We start from the raw sequence: 13,516 nt of genomic DNA, 5'->3' as shown, positions 1-13,516 counted from the left end.
CAATAGCGCCATGACCTCCCATGTACCGACTCCTTCCTCCCCCTCCCTGACCCACCGCCCACAGCAGCGCCAGCGCCTCACTGATAAATCCCTGCTCTGTGCGCACAGGACCTGTGATTAGGTCACAGGAGGGGAGGAGTCGGGGGGTTACATGATCAAGGGCTTCAGTCGGAGGCCCCTGATCATGTGACACCTGACTCCTCCCCTCCTGTGACCTCATCACAGGTCCTGTGCACACAGCCCAGGGATATATGGTGCCGGATGAGGGAATTATGTTTGGGGTCAGGAGGAGTTTACAGCAGGGTTCCTCCAGTCCTCAAGGCCCACCAACAGATCATGCTTTCAGGATTTCCTTAGTATTGCTCAGGTGATAATTGCATCACCAGTGCAATAAAAAGGAAATCCTGAAAACATGATCTGTTGGTGGGCCTTGAGGACTGGAGTTGGGGAACCCTGGTTTACAGGGTGGATGTAGCTGCATGTGTGTGCGAGGTGTACAGAGCAGAGCCGCGTGTGTGCGAGGTGTACGGAGCAGAGCCACGAAAGTGCAAGGAGTACGGAGCGAAGCCGCGTGTGTGCGAGGTGTATGGAGCAGAGCCGCGAATGTGCGAGGTGTACGGAGCGGAGATGCGCGTGTGCAGTGTACGGAGCGGAGCTGTGCGTGTGCGAGGTGTACGGAGTAGAGCTGTTTGCGTGTGAGTTGTACGGAGCGGAGCCACGTGTGTGTACGAGGTGTACGAATTGAAGCCGTGTGTGTACGAGGTGTACGGAGCTGAGCAGTGTGTGTACGAGGTGTACAGAGCGGAGCCGTGTGTACAAGGTGTACGGAGCGGAGATGTGTATGAGGTGTATGGAGCGGTGCCGTGTGTGTACGAGGTGTACGGAGCAGAGCCGTGTGTGTACGAGGTTTACGGAGCGGAGCCGTGTGTACAGGGTGTATGGAGTGGAGATGTGTACGGAGCAGAGATATGTGTGTACAAGGTGTACGGAGCTGCGTGTGTACGAGGTGTAAGGAGCGGAGCTGCGTGTGTATGAGGTGTACGGAGCATGTGTACAGAGCGGAGCCGTATGTGTGTACAAGGTGTACGGAGCGGAGCCGCGTGTGTGCGAGGTGTATGGAACAGAGCCCTGTGTGTACAAAGTGTACAGAGCTGAGCCATGTGTTTCCGGAGCGGAGCCATGCTTGTACGAGGTGTATGGAGCGAAGCCGCATGTGTACAAGGTTTACGGAGCAGAGCCATGTGTGTACAAGGTGTACAGAGCAGAGCTGCATGTGTATGAGGTTTACGGAGTGGAGCCATGTGTGTACTGAGTGGAGCCATGTGTGTGCGAGGTGTACGGAGTGAAGCAGTGTGTACGAGGCATAAAAAGCGGAACCTGTGTGTATGAGGTTTGCGGAGCCATGCGTGTACAAGGTGTATGATGGGGAGCATTCATACCTCCCAACTGTCCCAGATTTTGAGAGTCTGCCCCACTGCCTCGACCAGGAGCTTACTTTTCCCGTGGACACAGGAGTATACGGCGGAGCCCCGAGGAGCACTTGAAAACTCGCACGTGACATTCCATCGGAAGTGACGTGCTGGAAGCTGACTGGAGGAGATTGTGACGGAACTATGGAGGCACTTCAGGGAATACTTCAGATCATCACCATGTCATCCTCCGACAGCGCGGACAGCTGGATCGCCTTGGACTCGGGGATGTCGGCCATGTGAGTGGATCATGATACGGCCTGCAGCAGGAGGCTCAGGTGGGCACTAAAATGTGAGCCGGGCTTCTATAGTATTTTTATAGAATCTTTCCTTCCTCTCTTTCCTTGTCTTTCTTTCTTTCTTTGTTTCTCTCTCTGTTCTTTCTTTCTTTTCTTCTTTCTTTCTTTCTTTCTTTCACTCTCTGTTCTTTCTTTCCCCTCTTTCTTTCTCTCTCCCTCTCTCCCTCTCTGTTCTTTCATTCTTTCCCCTTTCTTTCTTTTTTTCTCTCTTTGTTCTTTCTTTCACCTCTTTCTTTCTTTCTTTCTTTCTTTCTTTCTTTCTCTCTTTGTTCCTTCTTTCCCCTCTTTATGTTCTTTCTTTAAATTCCCCTCTTTCTTTCTCTCTCCCTCTCTGTTCTTTCTTTCCTCTCCTTATTTTCTCTCTCTGTTCTTTTTTTCTGTCCCCTCTATCTTTCTCTGTGTCCTTTCTTCCTTTCTCTCTCTGTTTCTCTCTTTCTTCTTTCTTTCTCTCTGTTCTTTCTTTCTCTCTCTTTTTTATCTCTCTTTTTCTCTGTTCTTTCTTTCTTTTCCTCAGTGCCAGTCAGTGTGCCCACAGTACCAGCCACTGTGACCTCAGTACCAGTCAGTGTGATCAGCAGTGCTAAATGGGTGTGGTTGGGGTGTGGACATGGGTGTGACTAGTTGTGAAATGGGTGTGGTCGGGCGGCCGGTAACCAATCATCATAGTGGAAGTCATCTGTTTCCATGAACTTTGTTATATGTGGGCACCTCTAGTAAGGTGGGCACGAGATGGCGGGTCTTGTCACCTCTGTCTCACACATAATTTACTATGAGGTGTACTTTATTCCTGCCACATTTCTTTCTTGGCCTACTGAGAGAAATGTTTTGACCAGTTGAAAGTTATACAACCTGAGGATTGTGCATGTATGCGCTGCCCGCATGTAGTAATATGTGTGTATATATGCAGTATATATATATATATATATATATTTACTTACTCCGACCCCTATATAAACCCTCCGACCGCCATCCACTTTCCCATGCTCCTGTTCCAATCCTGGGGTCTTTCTTGTTCCCCCTTGGTCCTCCACATGCTGAACATGTGGGACATGACTAACATTGCGCAATGTGCGTTTGTTTGTCGCCAGATGCAGCGTCGTGTCCAGTGTGTGAGGAGACGGTGACTTGTATGTGGCGTTAACCCCTTTGCTGACATGTTGAGCACAGCCTGTGACGAGGAGCGTCTCTTCATGTGTATCCAGCCACAGGCTGCACATCGGAGGCTGCTTCTTCAATCTGGGGAAGTTCATGAAGCAGAAGCCTCTGTGTGACTCATGTGAAGCAACTTGTCTGACAGGTCATGGGTCCAGGTCAGCAGGTGATTGCAGACTATTAGCTGGTTTCGATATTAGATACAGGTGAGTCAAGACTAGATGTTGGGTGGAAGCCTTCCAGTATTTGTAAGGCCTCGTGCACACGCTGAGTATTTGGTGAGTTTTTACCTCGGCATTTATAAGGCCTCATGCACATGCTGAGTATTTGGTGAGTTTTTACCTCAGTATTTTTAAGGCCTCGTGCACACGCTGAGTATTTGGTGAGTTTTTCACTCAGTATTTGTAAGGCCTCATGGACACGCTGAGCATTTGGTGTTTTTTACCTCAGTATTTGTGAGGCCTCTTGCACACGTTGCGTATTTGCAGAGTTTATTTTACCTCAGTATTTAACCCCTTCCCGCCCCTTGACACACCGTATGCATCATGAGAACTAGTGAATCCCGACCCGTCACTTGACCGGGGGACCCACAGAGTCTGAACAGCCCAGGGCCCTGGCTACCCTTAATCCAACCCTGCTCACCAGCACACCTTTCAACCCACAGCTACCTCATATGAAATAATACCAGAACACTAATTGAAGGGTGAAGGTCGGTCACAGTGTAGTAGGGGCTGGGCTAGGGGGGTGGACCACTGCTTACCAGATGAGTCAAAGATGAGACGGAGACAGCTTCCACTTGTAACAGATCTGGATTTATTTGTCGTCCTCCTGACGACCACCAAACACCCACCGCAGCTTCTTTATACCACTGTATTGCCAGGCCCGGGTACCTATTTTTCAGCTCCAGTCGCAGTAACGCACCTCGCAGATCTTTCCCTGGGGGCTGTCCTAGACCAATCTACCCCCAGAGCTTCTCCTGCCCGAGGTCGTCTTCCAATCGGTACCCCCCAGGGCCTCATCTGTCTTGCGGTACGTCGAGTCAGGGTCTCCCCCCCTGACTGCCTCTTCTCCTTGCCTGTCCTGCAGTCCGTCGGGTCAGGGCCACCCCCCTGACTGTCTCTCCTTGGTCCATCCCCCTGGCCGAGCTCTTCTCACTTTCTCCGTCTTCTTCTGAGCTCCTCCCGGGACTAAACTCTCCTGGAGCCCCGCCTACTTCTATTTATCCCCTCTCTCACAGGGGAATTTCCCACCCGGGCTACTATCACCCCGCCCCCCATGACTAAGCATATCTGAGCCATAAGCTGTTGTTCAGTCCTACACTACTCTCCCCTGCCATCTTGTGGTCATTTCACGGTACTGCACTCCCTTTTCTGTCTTTCCCTGCTGTTACCTTTCTAACCTGTCAATCTCTGTCACTAGTGCACAAACCGTCCCCTCCTTCTACCAGTCATGTCTGTCCGTCAAGTCACCTTCCCCAAACTCTCCCACCCTTTGTCCATTGTCGTCCCGACAATCGTACATCCTACCTATGTCGTTGAGAATCTTATCCACAGTCTGTTGTCGGACGGGTCGTTGGGCCACACCCACCACGGGGACCGAACTAAACCAGGAGCACCATGCTCCGAGCAGCCTACTGCTACCCGCCAGCGCACACGCCACGCGACAACTTCTTTCGGGTTGGCGAGGTCCACCCGGACTACTCTACGGCGTGTACCTCCCACTGCTCTCCCCTTCCACTACCTTCAACCATTTCTTCCTTTTCGGGGTGTCCGTGGTGTCGGGGATCTGACTTGGGACCACTGTCTGGTTCGATATCTCTCATCTCCTCGTCCTTCATTAAAAGAGTCAAGGTCGGCGTCTTCGTCACAACTACCTTGTACCGGAACCTGTTACATACATTTTTTTGTTAAGCACACTACTTATTAAATCAACTTTAACATACCGTATATATGATTACCACTATTCTAATAACAATAGGAGTTACTCAACCGGAGTACCCCTTTCTCTTTTTTTTTTTTTTTTTCTCTTTTTTCCCAAAACACATTACCATATTTTTCCACAGCATTTTCCGCACAGCATTCTTAAAAGAAAGACTCCCCCTCCCTTTAACATTAGCACTTTTTCCCACATCCCCGCTATATCAGGAGAAAACAATAAATCTTTTCCTCAACTTTGGAAGCATAACTGTCCTCTTTAGGCCTGCACAACAGTGCAACGAAATCCCAACAGTCCGGGCCATCTCCTGACGGCGGATGTTGCGCCAGTCCAGCAGCGGAACCCCACAGCCGTGAGGCTCCCGGGATGTCTCGACTGTTCCCGAGCCCTGAGTGTTCTTTTTTTGCCCAGGGCTCAGGGGCCATCTCCCTCCTAAGAGATGAGTCAAAAGGGATAGAAGGGGCCAAAAGTGGTTCCACGGCGCATGTTCCGAGCCAGTTCTCTGCCTGGGAACCAGCAGTCCACCATCGGTGGTGGCGTGGACGCACTCATCTCTATCGATGTGGTGGCTTCGCTCCATCCGGCCCCCAGCTCCTGCAGCTCCAACCGCAGGTGAGGGACCGGGGTCGTGGACCGATGAGAAGCGGAGCGGCGAAGCTGGGGCCTGCTAGCGTGGTTAGCAGATGGCTCCGCAGAGGCGGCAGAGCGCGATGACTCGGCCGAAGCCGCAATCTGGAACAGGGCCGGAGCACCCGCGGACCTTGATGGGCAGGCCGCAGCCGCGGTATGGAGTGTGGCAGAGGCGGCCCCAGGCATCGGTGAGCAGGCCGCAGCTTTAACCATGAGTGAGGCAGAGGCGGCCGCGGCCGGCGCCGCAATCGAACCAGAGGCCACCGCGGAGCAGGCCGCAACCGGAGTCGCAGACGGGGCCGGAGTAGCGGCCGGCTTCATGGACAGGGCCGCTGCTGAAAGGGGGAACGCAGCAGCATCGGCCGCGGGCTGGCTCCACACCGGCGACACCGGATGTGGCGCCGCCGGGCGGGATGGTTCAGGGACGTGGCAGTTCCGCACTGGCGACACCGGACATGGCGGGAGCAGGGGCATCGATCAGCCCGGCGGAGGCAGCCGAGTCGTCTGGACCACTGCTTACCAGACGAGGCAAAGATGAGACGGAGACAGCTTCCACTTGTAACAGTTCTGGATTTATTTGTCGTCCTCCTGACGACCACCAAACACCCACCGCAGCTTCTTTATACCACTGTATTGCCAGGCCCGGGTACCTATTTTTCAGCTCCAGTCGCAGTAACGCACCTCGCGGATCTTTCACTGGGGGCTGTCCTAGACCAATCTACCCCCAGCGCTTCACCTGCCCGAGGTCGTCTTCCAATCGGTACCCCCTGGGGCCTCGTCTGTCTTGCGGTACGTCGAGTCAGGGTCTCCTCCCCCTGACTGCCTCTTCTCCTTGCCTGTCCTGCAGTCCGTCGGGTCAGGGCCACCCCCCTGACTGTCTCTCCTTGGTCCATCCCCCTGGCCGAGCTCTTCTCACTTTCTCCGTCTTCTTCTGAGCTCCTCCCAGGACTAAACTCTCTTGGAGCCCCGCCTACTTCTATTTTTATCCCCTCTCTCACAGTGGAATTTCCCACCTGGGCTCCTATCTCCCCGCCCCCCATGACTAAGCGTATCTGAGCCATAAACTGTTGTTCAGTCCTACACTACTCTCCCCTGCCATCTTGTGGTCATTTCACGGTACTGCACTCCCTTTTCTGTCTTTCCCTGCTGTTACCTTTCTAACCTGTCAATCTCTGTCACTAGTGCATAAACCGTCCCCTCCTTCTACCAGTCACGTCTGTCCGTCAAGTCACGTTCCCCACAACAGCATTATTAAAGTATTTTATTTTAACCATTTGAAATATTTTAACCATTAGCAAGGCACTTAAGTTTATTGACCACGCTCGCGGCCATATGCTCTGTTGCATATTCACAGGCAAGTCCTTTTGGAAGTGCATTGAGCAGCAAGGTGGTGTGCTGGTGAAAGGGGAAAAAAAAAAATACAAGAAAAAAAACAACTCTTTTAAATCTTCTGTCTGAGCGAGTGTGAACGAGCTGAGTGTGACCTGAGCGTAAGTGCGAACTGTGGTAAGTGTGTGACTTGAGATTCAGTGAAGAGGTATTTGGAAAACCTATAACAAATACCTGTGTGAGTTGCTGAATTGTAGGTTGCCGAGTGCTTTCTACCTGTTCAATTTTTGGGGGGCTTGTTTAACCTATTTTTTCTCTCTACAGGGTTAATCTCTTATTTTACTATCTGTTTTTAAGGGTTAGCTATATTACATTTAAATCTTGAGGTGTAACTATATTCAAAAGGGGTTAATTAAGGGTGGGAGTTCATACAGTAATTAAGGGTTTATAAGGGGCAGCTGGTTGGGGCTCAACTCCTTTTGGAAGTGCATTGAGCAGCAAGGTGGTGTGCTGGTGAAAGGGGAAAAAAAACAAAAAACTCTTTTAAATCTTCTGTCTGAGCGAGTGTGAACGAGCTGAGTGTGACCTGAGCGTAAGTGCGAACTGTGGTAAGTGTGTGACTTGAGATTCAGCGACTTTGGATTCAGGGAGTTTCCAAGGGAGGTCTTACTGAATTGCTGTTATATTAAATTAATACTTTTTTTTTTTTTTTAAATTTATTTCTGCTTATCTTATTGTCTGTTGCAATCCCCATTAGGATGTGCTCCACTATTGCCAATGCCATCCAGTGCACGTCTTGCCGCATGTATGAAATCCTTGAACAGCCGGTCGAGGGTGCATACTGCTGTGCAAGATGTGAGCACGTTGTGCATTTGGAAGCCCAGATACTGGATCTAAATGTGCAGCTGGCAACACTGAGATCCATAGACAATATGGAAAGGAGTCTTCTGCTCACTGAGCAGACGCTCAATGGGATAGATGAGGGGGGGGGATGCTAGGTTGGAGCTGCAGGACAGTGAAGCAGCTAGCTGGGTGACAGTCAGAAGGCGGGGTAGAGGGAAGAGCACCAGGGAGGCTAGTCCTGATCTGGCACACCCCAATAAGTTTGCTAAGTTGGCAGATGAGGGGAGTGTTAGTGCAGGAGTAGCACTGCTGGAGCAAGGCATGTCCTCTGAAAGCCGGAGGAGTGTCTGCTCCAGTAAGGGGGGAAATAGGAGAGCAGGGCAGGCCAGACAGGTTCTGGTAGTGGGAGACTCAATTATTAGGGGAACAGATAGGGCAATCTGTCACAAAGACAGGGATCGTCGAACGGTGTGCTGCCTACCTGGCGCTCGAGTCCGACACATCGCTGATCGGGTTGACAGATTACTGGGAGGGGCTGGTGAGGATCCAGCGGTCATGGTGCACATTGGCACAAATGACAAAGTTAGAGGTAGGTGGAAGGTCCTTAAAGATGATTTCAGGGAATTAGGCTGTAAGCTTAAAGCAAGGACCTCCAAGGTGGTATTTTCGGAAATACTTCCTGTACCACGTGCCACACCAGAGAGGCAACGGGAGATTAGGGAGGTTAATAAGTGGCTCAGGAATTGGTGTAGGAAGGAGGGGTTTGGGTTCCTGCAGAACTGGGCCGACTTCTCAGTTGACTACAGGTTCTACGCTAGGGACGGGCTGCACCTCAATGGGGAGGGTGCAGCTCTGGGGGAGAAAATGGCTAGAAGGTTGGAGGAGTGTTTAAACTAGGGACGGGGGGAGGGTATTCCTTTTATAGGAGGGGAAAACAGTGCAGATAGAGACCTGGGTACAAATAATGAAATTGGGGGTGGGGGTGGCACGGGGGGTGGGGTTAGAACAGTTAATAATTTAAGAAAGAATAGAGGTGCAGAGAGATACATAAAGTGCATGTATACTAATGCCAGAAGCCTCGCCAACAACATGGAGGAATTGGAGTTAATGTTGTTGGAACATAATTATGACATGGTGGGGATATCTGAGACATGGCTGGATGAGAGCCGTGACCGGCGGATAATTTACAGGGCTATAGTCTGTTCAGAAATGACCGTACTAATAAGCGAGGGGGAGGCGTGTGTTTATATGTAAAATCATCCTTACAACCCATCCTGCGTGATAATATATATGAATCTAATGAAACTGTAGAGTCCCTGTGGGTAGAGATAAGGGGAGGGGGGAAAAATAATAAATTACTGATAGGGGTTTGTTATAAGTCTCCAAAAATAATGGAAGCAACAGAGAATATCCTCATAAAGCAAATAGATGAAGCTGCGACTCAAGGAGAAGTCATTATTATGGGGGACTTCAACTACCCTGAAATACATTGGGGAACCGAAATCTGCAGTTCCAGCAAAGGTAATAGGTTTTTGACCACTATGAGAGACAATTACCTTCCACAACTGGTTCAGGACCCAACAAGAGGGGGGGCACTGCTAGACCTAATATTAACCAACAGGCCAGACCGCATATCAAATGTAAGGGTTGGGGGTCACTTGGGTAATAGTGATCACAAATTAATAAGTTTTCATGTATCCTTTAATAAGATGTGTAGTAGAGGGGTTACAAGGACACTAAACTTCAGGAAAGCAAATTTCCAACGGATGAGACATGATCTTGGTGCAATTAACTGGGACGATATCCTGAGACATAAAAATACACAAAGAAAATGGGAGACATTTATTAGCATCCTGAATAGGACCTGTGCACAATATATACCGTATGGGAATAAACATGCGAGGAATAGGAGGAAACCACTATGGCTAAATAGAGCTGTAAGGGGCACAATAAGGGACAAACATAAAGCATTTAGAGAATTAAAGCAAGTAGGTAGTGATGAGGCATTAACTAAATACAGAAGATTAAATAAATTCTGTAAAAAGCAAATCAAGACAGCTAAGATTGAGACAGAGAGACTCATTGCCAGAGAAAGTAAAAATAATCCCAAAATATTCTTTAACTACATAAATAGTAAGAAACTAAAAAATGATAGTGTTGGCCCCCTTAAAAATAGTCTGGGTGAAATGGTGGAGGAGGATGAGGAAAAAGCCAATATGCTAAATGACTTTTTTTCAACAGTATTTACACAAGAAAATCCCATGACGGATAACATGATCAGGGATAAAAATTCTCCATTAAATGTCACCTGCTTAACCCAGCAGGAAGTACGGCGGCGTCTAAAAATCACTAAAATTGACAAATCCCCGGGCCCGGATGGGATACACCCCCGAGTACTGCAGGAATTAAGTACAGTCATAGATAGACCATTATTTTTAATCTTTAAAGATTCCATAATAACAGGGTCTGTACCACAGGACTGGCGTATAGCAAATGTGGTGCCAATATTCGAAAAGGGGACAAAAACTGAACTTGGAAATTATAGGCCAGTAAGTTTAACCTCAACTGTGGGTAAGATCCTGGAGGGTTTCCTAAGAGATACTATACTGGAGTATCTGGAGAAGAATAACCTCATGACCCAATATCAACATGGGTTTACAAGGGACCGTTCCTGTCAGACTAATCTGATAAGCTTTTATGAAGAGGTAAGTTCCGGACTGGACCAAGGGAATGCAGTGGACGTGGTGTACATGGACTTTTCAAAAGCTTTTGATATGGTGCCACACAAAAGGTTGATACATAAAATGAGAACAATGGGGATAGGGGAAAATATGTGTAGGTGGGTTAAGAGCTGGCTCAGGGATAGGAAACAAAGGGTGGTTATTAATGGAGCACACTCGGACTGGGTCACGGTTAGCAGTGGGGTACCACAGGGGTCAGTTTTGGGCCCGCTTCTTTTTAACATATTTATTAATGACCTTGTAGGGGGCATAGAGAGTAGAATTTCAATATTTGCAGATGACACTAAACTCTGCAGGGTAATCAATACAGAGGAGGACAATTTTATATTACAGGAGGATTTATGTAAACTAGAAGCTTGGGCTGATAAATGGCAAATGAGCTTTAATGGGGATAAATGTAAGGTCATGCACTTGGGTAGAACGAACAAGATGTATAATTATGTGCTTTATTGTAAAACACTGGGCAAAACAGTCACTGAAAAAGACCTGGGTGAATGGGTGGACAACAAACTCACATTTAGCGGCCAGTGTCAGGCAGCTGCTGCAAAGGCAAATAAAATAATGGGATGCATTAAAAGAGGCATAGATGCTCATGAGGAGAACATAATTTTACCTCTATATAAGTCACTAGTGCGACCACACTTAGAATACTGTGTACAGTTCTGGTCTCCGGTGTATAAGAAAGACATAGCTGAACTGGAGCGTGTGCAGAGAAGAGCGACCAAGGTTATTAGGGAACTAGGGGGTCTGCAATACCATGACAGGTTATTACATTTGGGGTTATTTAGTTTGGAGAATCGAAGGCTTAGGGGTGATCTTATTACAATGTATAAATATATGCGGGGACAATACCAAGACCTTTCTAATGATCTTTTTACTCTTAGACCTGTGACGGGGACAAGGGGGCATCCTCTACGTCTGGAGGAAAGAAGGTTTAAGCATACTCACAGACGTGGATTCTTTACTGTAAGAGCAGCGAGACTATGGAACTCTCTGCCATATGATGTTGTAATGAGTGATTCCCTACTAAAATTTAAGAAGGGACTGGATGCCTTTCTTGAAAAGTATAATATTACAGGGTATATACACTAGTTTCCTTAATATTGCGTTGATCCAGGGAGCTAGTCTGATTGCCGTATGTGGAGTCAGGAAGGAATTTTTTTCCCCAATGTGAAGCTTACTTGTTGCCACATGGGGTTTTTTGCCTTCCTCTGGATCAACATGTTAGGGCAAGTTAGGATAGGATATGGGTTGAAATAGATGGACTTAAAGTCTCCCTTCAACCTTAATAACTATGTTACTAAGTCAGCCGACGAACTGTAAGCATGTGTCCTTTCTTTCATTTACCACTGTGACTACAAAATAAAACATATTTTAACAATCGTATAACTGCAACCATAAAAAGGGAGGGAGGTTGGGACAAGCACCTCCGGGACCCAAACAGGGGGGGGGAGAGGAGGAGAGTAGGCTCCGTACCCCATTATAAGCACCAGGAAGGGGCTGAACTAGCCACTTCCCATTTTCATTGGCCCCATCATTTAACAACCACCCCCTTAACATAGGAGTGGATGAGAAGGAGCAGGAGACTGCCAATAACAATAGTGAAGCGGGGGGTACCGCAGTCAGAGGCACCCTCCTTATACACTACAGTGCCTGCCAGACTGCGGCGACCTGAACATAACTCACCAGCACGCCTTCCAACCCACAACTACCACATATGAAATAATACCAGAACAGTAATTGATGGGTGAAGGTCGATCACAGCTTTATTAAAGTATTTTATTTCAACTATTAGAAATATTTTAACCATTAGCAAGGGGCTTAAATTTATTAACCGCACTCATTGCCAAATGCCCTGTCACATATTCACAGGCAAGTCAGCCGACGAGCTGTAAGCATGTGTCCTTTCTTTCATTTACCACCACGGAGGATCCTGTGTACTTATAGAGGAGTCAGACCCCCACCCATCATCAACAATGCTTGCTCAACTCCATCTTGCAGCCCAGAGAGGGAGATATCGAGCCCGATATCTGTCAAATGTACCCCATCCGGCCTTAACAGTGCGGCATTATCACCTATCTGTTGCCTGTGTCTTATGACCACACCGAATCTTTGTCTTATAAATTTCAATATTCGAGAGTTGGTTGTCCTCCTGGTGAGCTCAATAGCCATGCCATCCCTGCCACATTGCAAAACAGTCGTAGGGACCATTTCAGGCCAAACTAGAACGAAAAAAATGTGAAAACGCTCCATGTCCGATCTCATCATTGTCATCAGGTCTGCCACTTTGTATGAGCATAAGTCGTTGCCACCCACATGTAAAACCAGAATTACCGGACCCATTGCCTCCCTTGCAATGTCCACTACTTCTGGGAAAACTTGCTGCCATTGTAATCCTCTGATACCCCGCCACGTAAAATTCACACCTCAAAATCCAAAATTCCTCCCGCCTGGACTACATTCAGCCCATTGTGCAGCTCAAAAAATGTGGGAATGTCCTAACATCCAAACAGCTGGTCTGACGGCACCTGTGAATACAATTAACAGCATTAGATTAACAAGTCCAGTCTGATATATCTAGAGAAACACGCTGAACGCCATCGGCCTATCCTCTGAACTTCTGACTCAGGTAAGCCTACCTTAGCGGCCTCTGTGGCAGCGCCTATACGGAACGAGTGCGTCTCGCATTCCTTTGCTAAAACTCCTGCTGCTTTTAAACATTTACGGAATAGTGAAACTGATCCTTTGTTAATGGGGAACCATTCTCCCGAGAAAAGAAAACCCCCCCACTTCGCCTAACCCCTAAATAAGTGTTAATTTAATAAAGTCTTTGGGGAATTATTTTGGAGCACACAGGCAATATTCATATGTGATGTTACTACCGTGGGTTTGTACTGGGATTTCTGTTTATTCACTGCAAATTCTTCAGCAAATAATATCCCAAACGTCTAGATTTAGCTATAAAAGAAAGTTTATAAGTCTGGTGGTGGGACATGTGTAACCATTCCCATGCAGATCACGATTATCACTCACCTAAATTGATCAGTTTTAGTAACAAAAACTAAAGACAAACAGCATAAGTAATATATAATAAATCTAACTTCCTGTATGGAACGTT

General features: G+C 48.0%; 1 protein-coding gene across 1 annotated transcript in view; it reads right to left on the bottom strand.

Annotated features, from left to right (window-relative positions):
* LOC141056285 (trypsin-like) overlaps positions 1 to 13,516 on the bottom strand; it is a 390,181-nt gene that overhangs the window by 160,940 nt on the left and 215,725 nt on the right. The window lies entirely within an intron of this gene.

Source organism: Dendrobates tinctorius, unplaced genomic scaffold, assembly GCF_039654945.1.
Source record: "Dendrobates tinctorius isolate UK_male_01 unplaced genomic scaffold, ASM3965494v1 ptg000196l, whole genome shotgun sequence".
Lineage (NCBI taxonomy): Eukaryota > Metazoa > Chordata > Amphibia > Anura > Dendrobatidae > Dendrobates > Dendrobates tinctorius.
The sequence above is the reverse complement of the archived record's forward strand: the minus strand, read 5'-3'. Positions and strand labels throughout refer to the sequence as shown.